The sequence below is a fragment of the Macrotis lagotis genome, chromosome 1, assembly GCF_037893015.1.
Source record: "Macrotis lagotis isolate mMagLag1 chromosome 1, bilby.v1.9.chrom.fasta, whole genome shotgun sequence".
Classification (NCBI taxonomy): domain Eukaryota; kingdom Metazoa; phylum Chordata; class Mammalia; order Peramelemorphia; family Peramelidae; genus Macrotis; species Macrotis lagotis.
The window spans coordinates 924,637,049-924,655,253 of record NC_133658.1 but is presented as its reverse complement, the minus strand read 5'-3'; the positions used below and the strand labels follow the sequence as shown (position 1 = coordinate 924,655,253).

General features: G+C 45.6%; 3 pseudogenes; all 3 read right to left on the bottom strand.

Moving 5' to 3' along the window:
- Positions 1 to 4,267: 4,267 nt before the first annotated feature.
- Positions 4,268 to 5,416, bottom strand: LOC141509852 (3-phosphoinositide-dependent protein kinase 1 pseudogene; annotated as a pseudogene).
- A 4,566-nt stretch (positions 5,417 to 9,982) lies between these two features.
- On the bottom strand, positions 9,983 to 12,839 carry LOC141509848 (putative 3-phosphoinositide-dependent protein kinase 2 pseudogene; annotated as a pseudogene).
- Positions 12,840 to 16,358: 3,519 nt separating this feature from the next.
- LOC141509840 (3-phosphoinositide-dependent protein kinase 1 pseudogene) lies at positions 16,359 to 17,507 on the bottom strand (annotated as a pseudogene).
- Between the last annotated feature and the right edge of the window lie 698 nt (positions 17,508 to 18,205).

Sequence of the window (18,205 nt, the reverse complement as noted above, 5' to 3'; positions counted from 1 at the left end):
TTACGTATTGTATTTATTGTATTTTTTATTAATGTATTTTTTCTGCCTCTGAGTGTGTGATCATATGCTTTTTGTTTTTTGTTATTGATTTTGTTAATTCAATTTACACTTTTCCTAATATCAATCCAACGCTTCATTCTGCTGTAAATCAGTCCTGTTCGTTGTGTATCAAATTTTGATACAGTGGTCTTTGCTTTTTTGCTAATATTCTATTTAAAAAAGGTGCTTCTGCATCCATTAAAGGTATGGGTCTAACAATCTTTTTGTTTCTCTTTGTTGCTTTTTGTTTTGCTTTGACCCTCCCTGATTTGTATTTCAACATCATATCTGTCTGAAAGAACTATTTTGGTTTGTTGTTTAGATGAGTAGTCCTGTCTAAACCTTTGTGAGCCCAAGTGGGCTTTTCTTTACAATCTAGGGAAGTGGATTGTCATTTCCTTCTCCAGGTGACTCTCCAAAGGAAACAATTGAGCCCAAAGGGGAATAAATGATTTGTGCATTGGGAATTAGGAAATGTGATTTGACATCCTGGTTCTGCCACCACTTTACTGAATGACTTGGGTCAGTTCCTTCAGTTTTACGTTTTTTTTTTTTTTGTTTGGTTTTTGCAAGGCAAACGGGGTTAAGTGGCTTGCCCAAGGCCACATAGCTAGGACATTTGCCATGTTTTTGTCTCAGATATTTTATGACATGTTACGTGAGTGATCACTAAGGTGAACTCCAGCTTTGAATTCAAGTCAGTTTTTTTTTTCCTCATGGCAGTTCCATCCTTCAAGGCTCATTCCTAAGACTCCTCCTTCTCACTTGGACAGAAAGCTCTATTTGGTATCAGGAAGTTGTGGGTTGAAATCTGTTCCAGGCATTTAGTAGCTGCATCTCCATGGGCAAGTTCCCTGAACCCTATATGCCTCAATTTCCTAAATCCTGCCGCTTCTTATGGGAATCTTCACCCTTCATCGTCCCGTGTTTGCCCTTGAGGGGTTAACACCTTAGGCCTTTGCACAGGCTCCCTGTTCCATCCGTGCTTGAGTCTTTGCAGTCTCTATGGTACTGAGCAAACAAAGGCTGCCACTTCCCTCTAATTCAGTGATGTCCTTTTGGTCTTCATTCACAACAAACCATAGCCAATGAGCAACCAACAAAAAACCACCTCCATGGAGGCTTGTGGAGTGAGGTACTGGGCAGACCACTCCTACCTCTAACTAGCCTCTTTCTTAGCAGCGATTTTGTGTTTTTGACCTGCAGATAAGATTGCGTTAGCGAAGGTAGTTGCTCCAAATAAATTCCTTCCACTGGGACTAAGGAAATCCCCTTTCTAGCCTTCTGGGTTCCTGGGGGATCCCCAGGGCAGAAGAGGTGATTGCATCCTTTTTTGTCTCTATCTCTCCTGAGCCTATCACAGACCCAGCATACAATGCAGAAACACTTACTTAATAAAGGATTGTTGGATGACAGATGAATACTTTCTTTGGGGATAGAAAGTTCCCCAGACCCTAAGGGATTTTTCAAACCCTTTTTCTTTCAGATGCCTCGGGGGTGCGGGTGGTGGAGGTGGGACTTGACCAAATAAAGAGACCTTCAACCACCACAAGCTTTGAAAGGTTTTCTCTCAAGGTTTTCTCCCAGCAACCTAGATGTCTGTTATTTAGCATTAAGGCTTCATTTCCTTTATCGATTTCTCCATTCCTATTTGCCGAATTTCACACCTCTGCTACCAATCCTGCTCCCGCTTGAACCTCACCACACTGCTGGAAGGAAGGTATTATTGTTCTCACTTTAGAGAGGAGAAAACTGCAACAGACAGATGCAATGACTGCCTCCGTGGGCACACCAGAATCCAAGCCCTTTCTGGCTTCTGAAGGCTGATTGGAAACTCAGGTCTTTCTGTCTGTCGGCTCAGCTCTCTTACGGAACATGGTGTCTTATGATGTTTGTGTCTTGGATCCCAGTTACGTTAATGGTCTAAGCAAGTGACTTCTCAGAATTGTACATGTGAACACTTACAAAAGGTGAAGACCATCACATGGGAATCAAAGATATGACCCAAACATGTCAAACGCAAATGGATGGAGCTCAGATGCAGAACCCATGACTAAGTCACCCATTAAGCCAAGTGATTTTCTTTCCCTGAAAGATACACTGACACCAGGGACGGGATGCGTGGACATGTACCTGAATGGAACTGGAGTGAGGGGTTGCTGTGTTAATTCAGCTGCCTCAGTTTCTCTCCAAGAGTCACCTAGGGGTCTGTTAGAAAGGGGAGAATTATAGATAGCCCTGCATTAGAGGGGATCAGGGTCAAACCGCTTGCCAATGGTCACAACGCTAGCAAAGTTCTCATACTGGTTTGGAACTCAGGTCCTCTGGAAGTGAGTGCTAAGCCTCTTTCCACTCTATCATCTAGCTGACTTAGTAATAACAGCTTCAATGAATAAAGCAAGAAGGAAGAATCGTTTCCTGGGAGGTTGGGACAGTGTAAAGCAAAAGAGTGAGAGGTTCAAATTTTGCCTCCATTCATTCCTGTGACCTTAGATTCCTCGTGGACTTTACTTTCTTCACTGGATAGACTCCGTTATCCTTCATGCCCCTTTCAGCCCAAAGATTCCAGGAGGTGCCTAATCTAAGTGGCATCTTAGAAGGAGACACTCAGCCTTGAGCGAGATGAGCCAGGCGGCTCTGAACTCATCTCTTTGGTTTCTATTTCTCAAGTTGAAATCCTCTACCCCCCCCCACGCCCCCTTTCATCCATCCATGCCTGAGCTCCCATCCTTATACTTTCATTCTAATTTCAAATGCCTCAAGACTTGGTTACCCATGATTGTGGGTGGAGACGTGTCACTGAGGTAGTGTACTATCCCCCTCCGAGATTTTGGCTTGTTGTTTTGTTTTGTTTTTTTTTTTTTTTGCAAGGCAGATGGGGTTACATGGCTTGCCTAAGGCCACACAGCTAGGTAATTATTAAGTGTCAGAGACCGGATTCGAACCCAGGTTCTCCTGACTCCAAGGCTGGTGCTTTATGCACTAAGCCACCTAGCCACCCCTCGATGTTCTTCCTTCAACGCAGTTAATATAACTAGGGCCTGATTCAAAACTCTCGTTCCCAATGTAAGTCTCTGGAGGGCAGGGAATGCCTTGACTCTCATTGGAAGACAAACTGGGAAGGCAAAGGCTGTGGGATTTGTTAAATTTGCTTGTTTAGTGTGTTTGTCTTTCGAAGCTTGGCACAAGTTTCTGTGAGAAAGTCTTTCCCCTAGGGAGTCCGTGATAGCTTCCTTACTCCCTCCAGGCCCCTCCTTCAGTGCTTAGAGGCTTCAAAGACAACATATGACTTGTGAGTCCAGATGGATTTTACAGCATTTACTTCATTCGAATGCCCGGCTCAGTGGTAAAGGCAGGAGAAAAACCAAGCCCACAAAGGCCTCTCTGCTGCTTGCTGTGGAATCGCAATAACTTGTGCCTTAAGAAAATTCTATACGGCAGTTTTTCCTGTGGAACTATATTCATGAAATCTTATGGAGAAGGATGAGTGAAGGACACGTTGCAGGACACCTTCTGGTTCATAAAATTACAGGAAGCAAGGTAGAAGGTTGAAGCAGTTTATTGATTTCTGACACATGCATGCAAACTACATACCAATATTTATGTACAGCAGATTTGGAATACAATAACAAATTAAAAATCAATATTCAGCAGAAAAAAATAAAGAATCCCCAGGCTTCAAAGATCAATGAGAGAGAGGCAGGTGGAGCAGGAGACAGCAGGGATAAAAGTTGGGATTGAGATATCACTACGGATGTCAGTTTGTGATTCTAAGCAGGGCCGGCCATCCAAGGTTCTTCTTCAGGGTCAAGGAGTCCAAGAGAGAGATAGCAGTTGCCAGATGCCCGATCACTCTCCGGGGAAGCTTTCCTTGACAAAATTCTCGATCTTTGGCCAGATTTGGGCTATTTCCATAGGAGACTGCCAGGTGACGGATCGTTATGTGGGTGAATAGAAAAGGTCCTCAAATTCGTGACTTCCAGTCACTGTCGGGGAGACCAAGGGATTTCTGCTTTCCATCTTTGCTGACAAGATCCATGTGATTTGACTTGAAGTCCTTCAGTGAACAGGGACTGGTGATGGCAGGTAAACGTGTCCTTCCGGGTGAAGGAGCCCTCCTGGTGCTTCTCAGCTGCTCTCACTCTCGGTATTTTGGTATTGTCTACAAGCTGTGGCCATGGGTTCTCACTCGTCTGTTTCTCCAGTCCTTTTACTTCTTCTGAAAATTCTAGGGAAAGTTCCAAAGACTTTTCACCCAGTTGATGAAGATAGTCACAGGCCCAGTGGACTGTTGGCGTGAGCCTGGCTCTGCGGCAGTTAAGAAATGGCAAGAAGCTGAAGGAGTATTTAGGCTGCGGAGAACGTCCACATTTCCAGCGTCCTTTTCATCTTCAGATGTGAAGACGAGGGATCCAGGGAGGGGTGGAGGTGTCTGGAGATGCAGGTTGTCCCAGGGGATGTTGTCAAAGAATGGGTGCTCCTTCAAGGCCCCATAGCTGCCCATTTCTTCACAGCCTAATCGATTTGTGGGATCTATGACCAGAAGCTTCCCCACCAGGTCTTTTGCCTCTGGGGAGAATTCTTCTGGGAAGTCATAGGCGAGGCTGAGGATTTTCTGTAATGTAAGATTCCAATTTTGAGTTTGGAAAGGGTGCAGCCCTGCCATGAGAAGGTAGATCACGCACCCCAGAGCCCAGAGGTCCGAGCTCTTACAGGCACTCTTCCCCAGGTGGACTTCCGGGGCCATATAAAGGGGTGTTCCCACCAAAAATTTCGCCCTGGCTTGCTTAGCCCTGGGGTGCAATCTTTTGGCCAATCCAAAGTCTGCGATTAGAATGTGCATGTCGCCATCTAAAAGGATGTTGGCGGGTTTCAGGTCCCTGTGAATGATATTCAGGCCGTGCAGGTATTCCAGAGCCGACACCATCTCTGCGGAGTAAAACCGGGCGCAGGCCTCGTCCAAAGGCCCCACTTTCTCCACAAAGCTCTCGAGATCTCCATTGCGGGCGTAGTTGAGGACAAAATAGAGTTTCTCTTCATCCTGGAAGGCAAAGTAAAGCCTGACCAGGAAAGGGTGGTGCAGGCGGGCCAGGATGTCCAGCTCCCTGGAGACAAACCGCGCCTTCATCTTCTTACTGATGCGTTTTTTCTCCAGGATTTTAATGGCGTAATCCCTGGAGGTTGACACCTCCCGGCCCAAGACCACGGTGCCAAAGGCTCCTTTACCCAGGACTTTGCCCAAAGTCAAGTCTTCGGGTTTCTGGCTCCAGTCTTGCCTGGGATACAGGTCCTCCTCGGGGATGCTGCGCCCAGGCTTGGCGGTGGTAGTGCGGTCCCAGCAAGTGCGGAAAATCGTTGTTTGGGCATCAGGCTTCATCGCTGAGCTAGAAGAGGGGCAGACTGTGGCTCTAGCTTTGACTTTACCCACAAGGCAGGATCGACTTGGCCACACTAGGCCTCCTGGGATGCCTCTCTCGAAGTCTGTCCCCTAAGTCAGCTTGGCGGCTCCACACTCGAGATCCTCCAACCTCGGAGTCTGCCAGAGAATGTCTTCCTGCCCTCCCGCTGTGCCTTTTATTGAACTCTGGTGGCTTGGTCAGACCCACTGTTTCTCCGCCCCTTTTGGTCTGTCCTCTCCAGCAGCCCCTCCCATCCCCTTCAGGTCTTCACACCTCAGGTGTTAACTCAGATCCTGTGACCGAGTGTGGCCGAGCATCCGGACCTGTTCTTGATCTCCCCAGTCCGGGGGGGACACTCAGTGACTCATTCCTAAGATTTTGCTGACCTTTCGTCTTCTGGGTTAGAAGGCAAGGTCCTACCAAACCGGTTGGCCTGGGTTCCTTCCTTTGAACTCCTCCGGTTCATATCCTTAGATTATTTATGGAATGGACCATGATTCTTTTCGGTCTATATGATACATACACATCTATATACATGTATGTGTCTGTGTGTTTGTCGCTCCCTTTTTTCAATGCAAAGAGGACCTTTATCACAGAAACTGACTGCAAATTTTCCTCCCTATTTATTACTTTATGCGATGAAAATTGTTCCTTTCATAGTCTTTGGGCCTGTGTGTTCCTGGCTTGATCGTAAACATTTTTTCCCCGATCCATAGATATTATAGATAATTTCTCGCAGTATTCCTCTAAGCTTTTCCAATGTAATCTTTTTATTTAGGCTAAATGTGTATTTATAACTTAATTTAGCAGAAGAAAAACTTAAAAGAAATGTCATTTCTTACATCATACATTCCCAAATGTCATTTCTTACATCATACATTTCCAAATTTACTAGCAGCTCAAGCAGGGACTTCTTTTTCCAGGATCTCTGTTTTTATTATTAGATGCACTTCCTTCGAAGTATTATCTATTCAATATGTCTCCATTGATTGTTCTCTCTGAAAGTAGTCTAAAATTATTTTAATCACTATAGCTTTGAAACATAGTCTCTGATTGGTCATTGGTAGGCTTCCTTCATCCTTGGTTTTTCTTTTTCATTAATTCTCTTAGTAGCCTCGACTTTTTCTGCCCCGTAAATGTCACTATGCTTTTATTCTCAAATGTTGAAATAATTCAATAGTAGTTCGATATCTCAGTGACTAATTAAATTTAGATAGCATCGGGTTTTTTAAATCATACTGGACCATCCTACTCATGAACTATTATTATTTCTAGATATTGAGAAGCCATTTTTTATCAACTGTGATTTGCAGTTAAAATTATAGAATTCCCTTGCATTTCCTGAGAAGTAGATAGTTTAGAATTTTATCAATATTGTAGTTTTTAAATGAAATTTCTCTTTCCATTTCTTTTTGCTGAGTCTTATTTGTATTACTTAAAACCACTCGTATTCACCCGCCCTGGAGTCAGGAGTACCTGGGTTCAAATCCGGTATCAGACACTTAATAATTCCCTAGGTGTGTGGCCTTGGGCAAACCACTTAACCCCATTGCCTTGCAAAAAAAAAACACTAAAAAAAATGAAAGGAAGTTCTGTGACAGAGTTTAAGTTTTTGGAGGACGGTGAAGGCTTTGACTTATTAGAACATAAAATCTTGGAAGGTGGAGGCTTTGCTGTTTTTTTTCTTCTGTAAGTATTTGGCACATCTGTGCTTATCAGAAGGCCTGGCATGTAGGAAATACTTAACGAACCCCTTGCTCCTTGAGGTCCTTTCCTCAGGTTTAAGAGACTTCAATGAGAATGTATGCACACAAAGTTAGAAAGCCTTGTTTAAGGGACTGTCCAAGTACTGAGAGTGTGACAAACAGCAATCCTGCATTCTTTTTCAGGAGTCTGCCATCTAATGGAATGCACTTTACACACTTCAGAGTTACCTCGGCTAGTTATTCCTGTATAGACACATTCCTAAAATCTCATAGAGAAAATGAGGGAAGGTATCTTAGGAGAACCCACCTGATTCATGATACAGCAAGAAGCGAGTTAGAAAGCAAAAGTAATTTATATGTTTTAATTATATGTTCAAATGTGGAACAAATAGAATCATAAAATAAAAATCAAGCTTCATGCACATGTTAGTTAATCCTCATACCACAGTCATCTTTGACACAAAGACTGGTAGAGGATGAGGCAGGATGGGAAAAGACATCCCCTTCTGCTCCATAGGTGGCACTCAGACATGATTTGGGGTGACTGTGATTCTAAGCAGAGCTGGCAATCCAAACTTCTTTGCGGGGGGGGGGGTCAAAGAAGCACAATGTAGAGAGCAGTTGTCAGGGTCTCGGGTCCCAGACAGTTGCCCATGAATGGTTCCAACATCTATCTTGATAAACTTCATGTATCTTCTGGCACCACTTATTAGCATTCCCACTTGGTTCTATTAGGTCCTGTGAGGTGTATGAATCATAAAGATTCTAAAATTCTTGATTTGCTGTGCAATTGTGGGGACTAAGGGATTTCTCCTTTTGAGACTTAGAGTTGAGGTACTTCAGTGAGAAGGAACTGGTGACCATAGGGAAACAGGCCCTTCCTGGGAAAGAAGACCTACTGCTTGTCAACTGGGCCCATTTTCAGAAATAAAAGATTGTCTACAAACCAATGCCAGGGGTTTCCATGAGCCTGTTTCTCTAGTAAGTGTCTTTTTCTTCTTCAGAATACTGTAGGTCCAGCTCGAAAGAATTTTCAGCCAGATGATGAATGTAGCCTTCCACTGGATTAGAGGAAGGCTGGAGTGACCTTGGGACCTTGGCTTTGCTTCAGCCAATGATAGGGAAGAAGAAAAAGATGGAAGGAGGCTCTGGAGAATTTCAAAATTTCCAACGTCTTTTTCCTCTTGAGTTGCAATGACTAATAATCCAGTGAATCTGTGGAGATGTCTGAAGATGCAGATCATCCCAGGTGATATTTTTCAAAGAACGGGTGACCCTTCAAGACTCCACAGCTCCCCATTTCTTCACTACCTAGTCGATTTGTACATTTTATAACCAGAAACATTCTCTCAAGGTATTTTACCTTTTGCAAAAAGCATTCTGGGAAGTCATATGCTAGCTTGAGAATCTTATTGAATATGAGATACTCATTTTGAGCTTGGAAAGGGGCAGCCCTGTTGCCAGGTGATAGATCATGACACCTAGAGCCCACAGGTTGGAACTCTTATACACATCTATTCCCATGAGGAGTTCCATGGACACATAATTAGCCCACGAAGGAGTTCAACCCGGCTTGATTAGCACCAGGAAGCAATGTTTTGGCTGATCCAAAGTCTGCAATTTTAATGTGCATGTCGCCATTTAAAAGGATGCTTTTGGGTTTCAGGTCCTTGTGAATAACATCCTGGTTTTGCAGAGATTCCAGAGCCTACACAATCTGCAGAATAAAAGTGGGTGCAGGCCTCATCCAAAGGACCCATTTTCTCCACAAAGTTTTGTAGATCTCCATTTCTGGCATAGTTGAGGATAAAATAGAGTTTTTCTCTTCATCCTGAAAGGCAATGTAAACCTCGACAAAGAAGGGGTGAATTCTAACTCTTTTAGATAACATGCAGTTAAAATAGATATGGATTGATTATAAGTTCTGTGACAGGGTGGAATCTTTTTCAGCAGAGAGTAGTGGCTGTTTTTTTGTTGTGGTTTGGTTTTATTTCTTCAGGATCTTAATACCTCAGTGTTTATTAGAAAGGCTAGCATCTAAGAATCCCTTAATGGGCTCTTTGTTTCCTTGAGGAATCTCCCTCAGTTTGAAGAAGCTTCAATGAGAATGCAGGTAAAGTATTTAGTTTGTTCAAAAGGGACTATGTTAACTGCTGAGGATGTGACAAAAAGGCAAACCTGTACTGAATTTTCAGGATTTTGTAGTTTAATGGAAAGCCAATTACCAAGAGTTATATTTGCCAGTTATTACTGGATAAATGCATTCAAGAAATCTTTTGGACATGGAAAAGGAAAGATAACTTATGAGGAACACTTCAGACACATAAAATAGCGAGATTCAAGGTGGTAGGTAAAAGACGTTTATTTATTTCTCTTCCACCCATATTTATATATACATCCATGCATGTAAAAGGAAGAAAAACAATAAAATTTTAAAAGTCAACCATCACAGATACATTAAATAATCTCCAGGCTTCAAATGCTATTCAAACACAAGTTAGTGGGGGCTGAGGCAGGAACGACAAAATCATCTATTTCTATTACCCAGGTAGGATTCAAACATGACCTAGGATGGCTCTGTGGGATTCAAAGCAGGGCTGACATTCCAATATTCTTTTGATGGGTCAAAGATAATGAGGAAGAAAACAGCTGCCAAGGTCCTGGGTCCTTAGAGGGTTAGCTTTTCGAGACGAGTGACCCTAGATGGTTCCACCATCTGCCTTGACAAACTTCTTGGATTTTGTGGCATCAATTATGAGCACTCCCACTTGGGTCTATCAAGTGATGAGTCCTATTAGATGTGTGAATAGAAAAGACCCTAAAATTCTTGAATTCCAGTCACAGTTCTGGGAACCAAGGGAATTCATCTTTCCAAACTTAGCTTACACGATCCACATAGAGGTAAGGTCCTTCAGTGAGAAGGAAGTGATGAGTCTAGGCAAACAAGCTCATGTTTGCTAGCAAGTCTTTTAGCTGGTCATCTTGTCCCATTTTGAGTATTTCATGATTGTTCACTAACCTATGCCATGTGTCCCCTGACCCTCCTTCTCTAGTAAAAGCCTTTTTTTCCCTTTCAAAATGTCTTGGTTCAGTTCCAAAGACTCTTCACCCATTTCATGAATTTAACCACACGACCTGGTGACCGCTGGTGCGAACTTGGTTCTCCTTTAGTTGAGAAACCAGAAGATGAAGGTGGATTAAGACTCTGGCGAATGGCAACATTTCTCAAACCATTTTTGCCTTTAGACAGATAGACTAAGAATCCAGGGACCCGTGGAGGTGTCTGAAGATGCAGGTTGTCCCAGGGGATGTTTGCAAAGAATGGGTGCTCCTTCAAGGCCCCATAGCTCCCCATTTCTTCACAGCCTAATCGATTTGTGGGATCTATGACCAGAAGCTTCCCCACCAGGTCTTTTGCCTTTGGGAAGAATTCTTCTGGGAAGTCATAGGCGAGGCTGAGGATCTTGGAGAATGTAAGACTGTCATGTTGGGTTAGGAAAGGGTGCAGCCCTGCTACCAGGTAGTAGATCACACACCCCAGGGCCCACAGGTCCAAACTCTTACAGGCATTTTTCCCTAGGAGGAGCTCCGGAGACATATAATGAGTCGTACCCACGAAGGAGTGGGCACTTACCTGGCTACCCAAGGGCAGCAATCTTTTGGCCAATCCAAAGTCTGCAATTTGAATGTGCATGTCGCCATCTAACAGGATGTTTTCGGGTTTCAGATCCCTGTGAATGATATCCAGGCCGTGCAGGTATTCCAGAGCCGACACCATCTCTGCAGAGTAAAAACGGGCGCAGGCCTCGTCCAAAGGCCCCACTTTCTGCAGAAAGCTCTCGAGATCTCCATTCTGGGCGTAGCTGAGGACAAAATAGAGTTTCTTCTTGTCCTGGAAAGAGCAGTAAAGCCTGACACAGAAGGGGTGGTCCAAGCGGGCCAGGATGTCCAGTTCGCGGTAGACATAGCAAACCTGGTTCTTTTCCTTTATTTTCTTTTTCTTCAGGATTTTAATCGCGAAGTCCCTGGAAGTTGCCAGCTCCCTGCCCAAGACCACGGTGCCGAACGCTCCTTCCCCCAGGACTTTTCCCAAAGCGAAGTCTTTGGGCTTTTTGCTCCAGCGTTGGGTCGGATGCAGGTCGTGCCAAGGAAGGCTGAGCCCAGCCTTGACTGCAGGAGCGGGGTCCGGGGGAGCCTCAGAAGGCGATGGTCGAGGATCGGGACGCATCGTTGGGTTAGATGTGGCTATTGGCACGGTAGCTCTGAAACACGACTGGCTTGGGGAGTTCTTCCCCACAGCCAGGCCTGAACGGATGTCACCCTCGAAGTCTTTCCCCTCAAGCAGCTTGGCAGCTCCAGCTTCGAGCTCCTCAACCCTTGGATGCTGTCAGAGATATTCCCTCCAGCGGAGGGAATTATTTAACTATGGTAGTTGGTCCCGCCCTCTCTTATTCCCTCCCCTTCCCACTTCCCTTTTGTGTCCCTCCTATGGAGCACAACCTTCATGGGCGGGTGCTCGCACCCCAGGCGTTAACACCTCCGATGTTCTCACAGAGAGGTGAGGGACCTGCGGTAGAGTCTCTGCAGTCTGGATTGCACTGATGAGCCACATTCTGACACTCTGCAACTTTCCTCCCAAAGACTGATGGCCTTTGGTCTTATTTAGAACCAAGTACAGCGACCATGGACACAACAACCCAGGAAGCCTCATAATCAGGATCTGTAGTGTGAATGATTGGATTAACCACCCCAATCTCTAACTAAACTCACTCAAACTGGTGTAGCATTTTTAGGTGGTTTTTTTTGCAAGGGAAATGGGGTTAAGTGACTTGCCCAAGGCCACACGGCTAGGTCATTATTGTCTGAGGACGGATTTGAACTCAGGTACTCCTGACTCCAGGGCCGGTACTCTATCCATTGTATCACCTAGCAGCCCCTGGTGTAGCATTTTTGACCGGGAGGTTTGATTGTGCTAGTGAAGGCAATGACTCCAAATAAATTGCCTCCACCAAGGCTAAGAAGCCCCTCCATCACCTTCCTAGCTTTATTTCACCTCCTGGGGGCTTCCTGGGACTGGACCAAGTTATTCTATCCTCTTCTTTTTCCTCTTTCTTTCTTAAGAGTTCCACAAACCCGAAACAATTCAGAAAAAAGTAATAAATGATACTTTATTGATTGATGAATCCATTTTCTTGTCTTTGTGTTTCAAATATATTGAAATGGATGAAAAGTCTTTGGAGGTGGGCCCCCAGGATTGTTGACTGAATGAAGAGAGTTAAAAAATGTTTTCTACTAGCTTTTCTCCTAAGCACTTACATTTCTAGTTCTTAGAACTAAAAGAAGGGCTTTTAGGCGGTCCCGGATATCCAGGAGCCAGGCCACACGGCTTGGGCCTCTTCTTTCATGATTTGCTTTTGTTCAGCATTTCAATCGAAGAGACCTGGGAAGTCACCCCCTCCGGACACAGAACCACCGGGGCGAACTCTCCTGTAGCCAGAACTTTGACAAAAGGGAAGTCTTCGGGTTTCTTGCTCCAGCCCTTCCCCGAAAGCAGGTCCTCTCTAGGGGTGCTGGGACCTGGCTCGTGGGCATTAGCGGTTCCGTGGAAGCTTGGGTATACTTTATTTGGGAGCAGGCTGTATCGTTTGGTTAGGAGACCTGGAGACTGTGGTACTAGCTTTGGGCTGCGTGCCATCCACACCTGCTGGTTTCTCTAGGCCTCCATTGGTGACCCCTCAACGTCTTTCCCCACTGACTGTTGGACAATTCCAAAAAAACGATTCCCTAGCCTTCCATGTTCTCAGACTCTCCTTTATCCTCCCATCCAAGTGGCTTAGTAATGTGTGACAGCTTTGTCCCGCCCTCTCCTTTAACCTCCCCTTTTCCTTTCCTGTTGCTTCTTTTGGGAGTCTTCACCCTTCATCGTCCCGTGTTTGCCCTTGAGGGGTTAACACCTCCGGCCTTTGCACAGACTCCCTGTTCCATCCTTGCATGAGTCTGTGCAGTCTCTATGGTACTGAGCAAACAAAGCCTGCCGCTTCCCTCTAATTCAGTGATGTCCTTTGGGTCTTCATTCTGAACAAACCATAGCCAATGAGCAACCAACAAAAAAACCGCCTCCATGGAGGCTTGTGGAGTGAGGTACTGGGCAGACCACTCCTACCTCTAACTAGCCTCTTTCTTATCAGCGAAGTTGTGTTTTTGACCTGCAGATAAGATTGTGTTAGCGAAGTTAATTGCTCCAAATAAATTCCTTCCACTGGGACTAAGGAAGCCCCTCCATCCCCTTTCTAGCCTTCTGGGTTCCTGGGGGATCCCCAGGGCAGAAGAGGTTATTGCATCCTTTTTTGGTCTCTATCTCTCCTGAGCCTATCACAGACCCAGCATACAATGCAGAAACACTTACTTAATAAAGGATTCTTGGATGACAGATGAATACTTTCTTAGGGGATAGAAAGTTCCCCAGACCCTAAGGGATTTTTCAAACCCTTTTGCTTTCAGATGCCTCGGGGGTGGGGGTGGGGTGGAGGTGGGACTTGACCAGGTAAAGAGACCTTCAACCACCACAAGCTTTGAAAGGTTTTCTCTCAAGGTTTTCTCCCAGCAACCTAGATGTCTGTTATTTAGCATTAAGGCTTCATTTCCTTTATCGATTTCTCCATTCCTATTTGCCGAATTTCACACCTCTGCTACCAATCCTGCTCCCGCTTGAACCTCACCACACTGCTGGAAGGAAGGTATTATTGTTCTCACTTTAGAGATGAGAAAACTGCAACAGACAGATGCAATGACTGCCTCCGTGGGCACACCAGAATCCAAGCCCTTTCTGGCTTCTGAAGGCTGATTGGAAACTCAGGTCTTTCTGTCTGTCGGCTCAGCTCTCTTACGGAACATGCTGTCTTACCATGTTTATGTCTTGGATCCCAGTTACGTTAATGGTCTAAGCAAGTGACTTCTCAGAATTGTACATGTGAACACTTAAAAAAGGTGAAGACCTTCACATGGGAATCAAATATATGACCCAAACATGTCAAACGCAAATGGATGGAGCTCAGATGCAGAACCCATGACTAAGTCACCCATTAAGCCAAGTGATTTTCTTTCCCTGAAAGATACACTGACACCAGGGACGGGATGCGTGGACATGTACCTGAATGGAACTGGAGTGAGGGGTTGCTGTGTTAATTCAGCTGCCTCAGTTTCTCTCCAAGAGTCACCTAGGGGTCTGTTAGAAAGGGGAGAATTATAGATAGCCCTGCATTAGAGGGGATCAGGGTCAAACCGCTTGCCAATGGTCACAACGCTAGCAAAGTTCTCATACTGGTTTTGAACTCCGGTCCTCTGGAAGTGAGTGCTAAGCCTCTTTCCACTCTATCGTCTAGCTGACTTAGTAATAACAGCTTCAATGAATAAAGCAAGAAGGAAGAATCGTTTCCTGGGAGGTTGGGACAGTGTAAAGCAAAAGAGTGAGAGGTTCAAATTTTGCCTCCATTCATTCCTGTGACCTCAGTTTCCTCGAGGACTTTACTTTCTTCACTGGATAGACTCCGTTATCCTTCATGCCCCTTTCAGCCCAAAGATTCCAGGAGGTGCCTAATCTAAGTGGCATCTTAGAAGGAGACACTCAGCCTTGAGCGAGATGAGCCAGGCGGCTCTGAACTCATCTCTTTGGTTTCTGTTTCTCAAGTTGAAATCCTCTACCCCCCCCCCCCCACGCCCCCTTTCATCCATCCATGCCTGAGCTGCCATCCTTACACTTTCATTCTAATTTCAAATGCCTCAGGACTTGGTTACCCATGATTGTGGGTGGAGAGGTGTCACTGAGGTAGTGTACTATGCCCCTCCGAGATTTTGGGGGTATTTTTGCAAGGAAGATGGGGTTACATGGCTTGCCTAAGGCCACACAGCTAGGTAATTATTAAGTGTCTGAGACCGGATTCGAACCCAGGTTCTCCTGACTCCAAGGCTGGTGCTTTATGCACTGCGACACCTAGCCACCCCTCGATGTTCTTCTTTCAACGCAGTTAATATAACTATGGCCTGATTCAAAGCTCTCATTTACATTGTAAGTCTCTGGAAGGCAGGGAATGCCTTGACTCTCATTGGAAGGCAAAGGCTGTGGGATTTGTTAAATTTGCTTGTTTAGTGTGTTTGTCTTTCGGAGCTTGGCACAAGTTTCTGTGAGAAAGTCTTTCCCCTAGGGAGTCCGTGATAGCTTCCTTACTCCCTCCAGGCCCCTCCTTAAGTGCTTAGAGGCTTCAAAGAGAACATATGACTTGTGAGTCCAGATGGATTTTACAGCATTTACTTCGTTCGAATGCCCGGCTCAGTGGTAAAGGCAGGAGAAAGACCAAGCCCACACAGGCCTCTCTGCTGCTTGCTGTGGAATCGCAATAACTTGTGCCTTAAGAAAATTCTATACGGCAGTTTTTCCTGTGGAACTATATTCATGAAATCTTATGGAGAAGGATGAGTGAAGGACACGTTGCAGGACACCTTCTGGTTCATAAAATTAGAGGAAGCAAGGTAGAAGGTTGAAGCAGTTTATTGATTTCTGACACATGCATGCAAACTACATACCAATATTTATTTACAGGAGATTTGGAATACAATAACAAATTAAAAATCAATATTCAGCAGAAAAAAATAAAGAATCCCCAGGCTTCAAAGATCAATGAGAGAGAGGCAGGTGGAGCAGGAGACAGCAGTGATAAAAGATGGGATTGAGATATCACTACGGATGTCAGTTTGTGATTCTAAGCAGGGCTGGCCATCCAAGGTTCTTCTTCAGGGTCAAAGAGTCCAAGAGAGAGATAGCAGTTGTCAGATGCCCGATCACTCTCCAGGGAAGCTTTCCTTGAGAAAATTCTCGATCTTTGGACAGATTTGGGATATTTCCATAGGAGACTGCCAGGTGACAGATTGTTATATGGGTGAATAGAAAAGGTCCTCAAATTCGTGACTTCCAGTCACTGTCGGGGAGACAAAGGGATTTCTCCTTTCCATCTTTGCTGACAAGATCCATCGGATTTGACTTGAAGTCCTTCAGTGAACAGGGACTGGTGATGGCAGGTAAACGTGTCCTTCCGGGTGAAGGAGCCCTCCTGGTGCTTCTCAGCTGCTCCCACTCTCGGTATTTTGGTATTGTCTACAAGCTGTGGCCATGGGTTCTCACTCGTCTGTTTCTCCAGTCCTTTTACTTCTTCTGAAAATTCTAGGGAAAGTTCCAAAGACTTTTCACCCAGTTGATGAAGATAGTCACAGGCCCAGTGGACTGTTGGCGTGAGCCTGGCTCTGCGGCAGTTAAGAAATGGCAAGAAGCTGAAGGAGTATTTAGGCTGCGGAGAACGTCCACATTTCCAGCGTCCTTTTCATCTTCAGATGTGAAGACGAGGGATCCAGGGAGGGGTGGAGGTGTCTGGAGATGCAGGTTGTCCCAGGGGATGTTATCAAAGAATGGGTGCTCCTTCAAGGCCCCATAGCTGCCCATTTCTTCACAGCCTAATCGATTTGTGGGATCTATGACCAGAAGCTTCCCCACCAGGTCTTTTGCCTCTGGGGAGAATTCTTCTGGGAAGTCATAGGCGAGGCTGAGGATTTTCTGTAATGTAAGATTCCAATTTTGAGTTTGGAAAGGGTGCAGCCCTGCCATGAGAAGGTAGATCACGCACCCCAGAGCCCAGAGGTCTGAGCTCTTACAGGCACTCATCCCCAGGTGGACTTCCGGGGCCATATAAAGGGGTGTTCCCACCAAAAATTTCGCCCTGGCTTGCTTAGCCCTGGGGTGCAATCTTTTGGCCAATCCAAAGTCTGCGATTAGAATGTGCATGTCGCCATCTAAAAGGATGTTTGCGGGTTTCAGGTCCCTGTGAATGATATTCAGGCCGTGCAGGTATTCTAGAGCCGACACCATCTCTGCGGAGTAAAATCGGGCGCAGGCCTCGTCCAAAGGCCCCACTTTCTCCACAAAGCTCTCGAGATCTCCATTGCGGGCGTAGTTGAGGACAAAATAGAGTTTCTCTTCATCCTGGAAGGCAAAGTAAAGCCTGACCAGGAAAGGGTGGTGCAGGCGGGCCAGGATGTCCAGCTCCCTGGAGACAAACCGCGCCTTCATCTTCTTACTGATGCGTTTTTTCTCCAGGATTTTAATGGCGTAATCCCTGGAGGTTGACACCTCCCGGCCCAAGACCACGGTGCCAAAGGCTCCTTTACCCAGGACTTTGCCCAAAGTCAAGTCTTCGGGTTTCTGGCTCCAGTCTTGCCTGGGATACAGGTCCTCCTCGGGGATGCTGCGCCCAGGCTTGGCGGTGGTAGTGCGGTCCCAGCAAGTGCGGAAAATCGTTGTTTGGGCATCAGGCTTCATCGCTGAGCTAGAAGAGGGGCAGACTGTGGCTCTAGCTTTGACTTTACCCACAAGGCAGGATCGACTTGGCCACACTAGGCCTCCTGGGATGCCCCTCTCGAAGTCTGTCCCCCTAAGTCAGCTTGGCGGCTCCACACTCGAGATCCTCCAACCTCGGAGTCTGCCAGAGAATGTCTTCCTGCCCTCCCGCTGTGCCTTTTATTGAACTCTGGTGGCTTGGTCAGACCCACTGTTTCTCCGCCCCTTTTGGTCTGTCCTCTCCAGCAGCCCCTCCCATCCCCTTCAGGTCTTCACACCTCAGGTGTTAACTCAGATCCTGTGACCGAGTGTGGCCGAGCATCCGGACCTGTTCTTGACCTCCCCAGTCCGGGGGGGACATTCAGTGCCTCATTCCTAAGATTCTGCTGACCTTTGGTTTTCTCATTTACTTGATTAGACGATCCTACCCACCTGGTGGCCTCAGTTTCTTTCTTTGAACTCTTCCTCTTGATATCCTTAGAGTATTTAAGGACTGAACCATTAGTCATTTATGTCCTTATAAAACATACACACATATATGTGCGTGTATCCCTCACTTGTATAATGCTCTGATGCTGCAAGTTGTTTCTGCTGTTTATTAATTTGTGCAATGGATATTACTTTTCTTCGTCTTTGATCTTGGCTGTTCTTTGCTTTATCACAACCTTTTTCCCTTTCCA